Source organism: Hevea brasiliensis, chromosome 3, assembly GCF_030052815.1.
Source record: "Hevea brasiliensis isolate MT/VB/25A 57/8 chromosome 3, ASM3005281v1, whole genome shotgun sequence".
Classification (NCBI taxonomy): domain Eukaryota; kingdom Viridiplantae; phylum Streptophyta; class Magnoliopsida; order Malpighiales; family Euphorbiaceae; genus Hevea; species Hevea brasiliensis.
The window spans coordinates 23,532,826-23,539,142 of record NC_079495.1 but is presented as its reverse complement, the minus strand read 5'-3'; the positions used below and the strand labels follow the sequence as shown (position 1 = coordinate 23,539,142).

General features: G+C 32.6%; 1 pseudogene; it reads right to left on the bottom strand.

The window, feature by feature from the left end:
- Positions 1-545: 545 nt before the first annotated feature.
- On the bottom strand, positions 546-1,895 carry LOC131178661 ((S)-hydroxynitrile lyase-like; annotated as a pseudogene).
- Positions 1,896-6,317: the final 4,422 nt, after the last annotated feature.

The following is a 6,317-nucleotide window of genomic DNA, read 5'->3' as shown; positions in this document are numbered from 1 at the left end:
TGTAGCTTTCTTCTAATTGTTAGCTATGTTCCATTTGTTTTGGGTCTTTGGCGGTGTCCTCATGTGAGGATGTATTAGGGAATGCTTATTTGTATGGTTGTAGTTTAGATATCTGCCATTGCCTTATTTCCATTTTCTTTAATAGAACTTTCATCGTTTATAACCAAAAAAAAAAAAAAAAATTAAATGGTAATTAGTCTTTCAAAAAATATTTTTCTTCATTATTTTCTATGAGGCATGATAGCAACACATTATATATGGTTCGTAATTCATAAATGAACAAAAAAACATGGAGGAATATGCAGAATACAAAGAAACAAAGATTAATCGCTTCCTTATATTTAATTGAGATTAATAAAGTTAAAACAAAGCATAAACAACATAAAAACAATTATTTTGGGGAAACAAACATTACGTCTGATAGACCATAATACAATAAAATACAAACAACTTTTCTTTTTATTGAATTAAATATAATATTTGATTGCATTACATAAATTATGGTATACCAAATAATCCTTTTCACGTGAAAACGTGAGATAATTTATTTATAGTTGCACCCATACATAATAATAAATGATTCAAAGGCAAACATGATGCATTTATGTATCAGCCACCTCATTGAGAATCTGAGCTAGCTCATTAGTCTTTGAAAGCATCAACTTTTGATCTCCACCTTCGATCTTATAAACCTTGTCTGGTTTGTAGTTTTCTATCTGCCAACTGTGAAAGTATGGTTTAAATATTTCGTCTGAGTCGGTATACACATAAATTCTCTTAATCGATCCGTATCCCTCCTTAGTGAATTTTTCCCGTTTAGCTAAAATACTTTGAAATAATGATCCTTCCTTAGCAACATCGTTGCCAGCTTACAATCCTTGAAGGAAAAAAAGGAAAACATATCAATGAAAATTTGTATCAGAATAAATTAAGATTAAAGCAACTCTTTCTCAAAAAGTTTTTGCTTATATTAGGAGAAATTATTCTATGTAACCGTTGTACATACAACTATGATGAGATTCACATGAAATCTACCAAAATCAATGGCTATAACAAAATCGTTATACATGCAATGGTTGTAAACTAAAATTTCCTACATTAGGATGTTTTTGCACCCCGCCAATAAACGCTACCAATATGTGTTTATCTGTAGAACTTACAAAGATGGATCAAATTTAGGTCAGTTTTCCCATTCAAAAATAATTGGTGCACAACATCATATAACTGAAATTAACCCTAATAGAAGATATACCTCGGGAGTGCATGCCGTAAATACATTCTCACTCAAAAACATGAAGCCCATTTTCCATCCAGTTATAGTCTCCGCCTTGTTAACGTACGTAAAAGGTACGGTGTCCTTTTTGGGAATGGCCATCATATGCTGTGTAATAACATGAGAGAAACAAAGCAAGCAAAAAATTAATTTTCTTTAATAATTTTGATTTGAAGACGAACAAATTAGAGCGGATATTGAGAGAAATTAGGTTATGTCTACGAACCTTATCCAAAGCATAAGATGGGCTGTGATCAGTGTCCGGCATTACTGCATTGACGAAAACAACAGCTGCAATCTTTTCTGGGTATTTATCAGCAGCAATAGCAACATTAATGCCTCCACAGCTCTCTCCTACCAATATCACCTTTTCTCCTTCTGGGAGTGATGCCATGAACGTCAATAAGGGTTCAGAGTACTCATCAAAGGATCCAATCTGCTCAATTTGCCTTGGGTCAATACCACTGGCTGCAAGGTCCAATGCAGTGACCTTGTGGCCAGCTGCCTCAAGGACAGGTGTGAGCTTATACCAAGTCCATGCACCATGGCATACGGTATGAATAAGAACAAAATGAGAGATTGCCATTTTTCCGAGAATATATCTAACTCTTTACTATGCTTTTCTCTATGCAGGTTGCCTTGCATGTGTAGCCATTTATAGAGGAAAATTCTTATAGCTTTTGTGAATATTATGGGGTAAATGATACAAACGGTTCCTCAACTTTAGGGTATGTAAAAGTAAGATAGGTAAACTTCAATTTGTAACAGAAATCTCACCCTACCCCTCCTCCCCCCAGCAAGAACCTCAGTAGATAGTTTTTATGTTATTTATGCTGACGTGACATTTATCAAATTAAAAAAAAAATTATTTTCATTAACCTATAGTTTCAAGGAAACAAATTATAGGTTACTAAAATGTCAATATGTGCAATTTTAATTGTTGTAGCTATGGGTAGATAGAGAACATAATTAATTTTTTTTTCCCGATAAGTATAAAATTAATAGAGAGAAAATATAACTTTTAATATGACAAGTGTCTTATCAGCAAAAATAACCTAGAAATTGGCAACTAAATATCATGGGAGTTTTCTGTTACTTAAAATAGAGATCAAAGGGTTTCGTATTGCAAATTGAAGTTTAAGTACCTTACTGTTACACATTCCTAGGTTTAAGTTTCTAGGAAAATTTTTTTCATCGGTGGCATTCCACAATACATATGGATGAGACTAATTTACGCTCGACCCGAAAATGGTATTCAGGTAAAGCCTCCCAATAAAAATGATTCCAGTATTTAAACTCCTAACCTTATAGATAAAATTTATCGAAGATAAGCTATACGCCAATGATTCAACCGCTTATCGGTATTATTTTAATTATTTATAAAGAGTTCTTTTATCAATTTTTATATCAAAATCACTTTTTTTTTGTTCAAAATTTTTTTTTAACAGCATTTGATTGATTTTCTTCGTGAAATATGATAGCCTTCGTCCTGTCTTTTTAGGCTTGTTATGAGGATTCTTCTTGGCAGAATCATCTTCTATCCTTCTTTTCTTAATAAATTTGTTCTAAAAATAGAATTTGAGCACTTGTTAACATAACCTTTTTATTACAGTATTTAAAAAAGGATTTTTTTTTTGTTTAACAATTCTATTCATCAATTCCTTTATACTTTTAATAGGTTTGGCTTATCAAAAAAAAAAAAAAAAAGGCAAACTCAATTGAAAAAGACAAATGGACCAAATTATTTGCCCTAATAAGTGCAACCAATTAGGCATGAAAGCATTGAGAACCATACCATATTTGTATATGTTCAGGACGATGTCAACATCATATCCCAATTAACTAAAGAAAGTGTCGGCAATTGTGATGAAAATACATGTTTTTCAGGCTCAACTAATTATTTAGGAATCAACTCGGCATAGCTACTTAAAATAAAATAAAATAAAATAAAATAAACATACTAGTTAGGTCCTTACAATTTGGTTCGATAGTTACATATGTATATTAAATTTTTTAAAATCAAATAGACTCTTTAAATTAAAAAAATTAAAATAAACCTTTTAAATTATAAAAATTAAATTAAATAAAATCTTAGGGACAAATAAGCCCTTCAAAATTAAACAAGATATCAAATAAGATTTTGCTTCCAATTGACATCTTTTCTTCATGTTCTACCTAATCTCTATGTAACTAACTTCCTTTTGGTGATGTCTATGAGTTTACATTCTTTTGGTGATATTTATGTGTTTGCGTCGCTTGCTCGCCTCCATAATTAAAAGGCCAAAACTTTGCTTTTTACAGAATAATCAAACTTACATCACATATCATAATTAAGTTGATGACGGTAACTATGACAAAGGCGATAAATCTGAAGAGACAGTTTTTGCAATATTTGACAAGAAACAACTTATTAATTTATTCTAGAATATAGCAGATATCCACCAAGATATTGCAATTCGAATACGAAGGATATGTAATAAAGACCACGTGCACCAGAAAATCATCTTGGACTGTGACGCCCCTTACTCGTCTATTGTATAGCCGAGCAAGAAGTGCCACATTCGGTGCCGGAGCACCCTATCTTGTCTTGTCATGTCTATTGTAAATTTTAATGTCCTTTAAATCAGGTAATTTACGTGTAGAAATTTTTTTTTTTTTTTTTTATATCTTATTTTTGTGGAGACCCGAACAGATCCTCCTCTGTTTTATTAGCATCTGGCGGGTTCCACTATCACCTGTTAACATATTCATAGTCATCTCACATATTTCCATATCATATTCTCTTTTATCATATCATTCGCAACTATTTATGAGATCTAAAAATGAAGTGTCATCTATTGCATTCATATTGAAATTCATAGATAATAAATTATAAGTTTTCATTTCAAGTCCAAAATAAAATACATCATAAACTAGTAATTACATAATGACTAGACATAATGAACCAAAATACTAGGCTACACATGGGCCCTATCAAAATACAAAAGACTGATGAGGTGACTCTGATCGGTGGCAGATCTGGTCGAAACTCTGTCCGAATACTACTGTGGCGGCTGCTGATCTTCAGTACCTACGCGATGGAAAACCAACGCGCTAAGCATAACGCTTAGTGGTGCATAATTTATAATAATAATAATTAAACAATTGAAATAATATTTACAAATCATAAATTCTGGGTCTTTTACATTTTTTTACACTTTGGAATCAATTAAAATTATTGGGGTCTTTCCTGTTTACTTATTGTATATTCAGTATTAATTAATTATTATCAATGCCCAAGAATCCTATAACAAATTATAAAAGCTGGATACACGGGAGTATACGGGTTAGACAGCCATATGTCTACCCTGTATACATCTGTCAGGCACGAGGCCACCGTCGCACACGGACCATTGTCAAGCTTGTAAAGCCAGAAATAAAGTAGGCACAATGGCCAGTAAGTAGGCATATAGCCTGTAGAACAATCATATCAGACATATATTGTCAGTTCATGATTTGCTCTATAAGCAGTACTGCTATCTGTGGTCCCTAATTGGTATACCAATTTATCCAAACTAAATAAATAAGTCTAGGTATACTATGGGCAATTAAACATTTTTAATTATTTTAGCACTATTCACTGTTACTATTTTCTAGTACTGTTCATTGGTACCATTAATTTCATATTAATGGGACATTAGTCCCAATTTACATATTCATATCATTTTTAATATTTAATTATCCTTATGAGTATTTTAATTATTATATATAGCATTTTTCCCATGAACCTTTCTTTAGGTTCATGTTGATGTGTTATCTTTATTTAGGAATTTGACTAGGTTAGGATGTCTATTTAGTCACACTTCCTTCATAACAATTGTTCCTCTATGTTTAAACTTGAATTTCAGTTTTGAATCACTGAATTTGGAGTTATAGAACTCAAGTTATGGTCAAAATACCATAACTGGTCCCTTTGCCTCTAAGCTGTCCACAATTTACAATTTCTAGTCAATAAACTTTGACCAGTCATTTGATCATTTTATGGTCATTTTTAGACTTACGTTCCTTCACAAGATATGTTCCTCTATGTCTTAGGGACTCCCAGGTACAATTTCATAATTTTTCAAGCTTGGTATAGTGAGTTGTGGTCAATGTATTAACCTGGACTCTCAGTCCTATAAGGGCAAAAATCAACTTCAGGGCAGTATGTTTGACCCTCTTTTTAGGGTCTTTACACTTAGAATTTGGCAAAGGTGTCTAAATCAATATTGTATCCCTAAGTATCATGTTTCTACATCATATTGGCAAATCTCAAATGGAATTTCCTAGTGGGAGTTATGGCCAAATGAACACACAGGTATCAAATGGCATTCTGGGTTCAACTTAACATTTTCTAGATTTCAATTCCTAACTTTGGCTAATATTTTCCCTAGGATGCAATGGTTTCTAGAGCTTGGTCAAAACATAAAAATTGTTGTGCTATGTCTTATAAAACTTTTGGCACTAGTTTCACTCAATTTGCAGCTTTGGAGACCAAGTTATAGCATTTTTGCCAAAACTGGTCAAGCATACCAAAGGAACAGTATTTTGGTCATTTTCTGGGTTGGCAGTTTCAGTGACCCAACTTGTGCTAATAATTTGAATTGGTTAAAGGCAAAACTGGGTTAAGTGGTCTTCATGAAAAGTGTAGCCCTATGTCTAAACTTTCCATGGGTAAAATTTTAGGTCATTTGGACCAGTATAGAGAGTTATGACCAAATGAACACGTACTGTTCATTTGGTCATTTTCTGGGTTGGCAGTTTCAGTGACCCAACTTGTGCTAACAATTTGAATTTGTTAAAGGCAAAACTGGGTTAAGTGGTCTTCATGAAAAGTGTAGCCCTATGTCTAAACTTTCCATGGTTAAAATTTTAGGTTATTTGGACCAGTATAGAGAGTTATGACCAAATGAACACGTACTGTTCATTTGGTCATTTTCTGGGTTGGCAGTTTCAGTGACCCAACTTGTGCTAACAATTTGAATTTGTTAAAGGCAAAACTGGGTTAAGTGGTCTTCATGAAAAG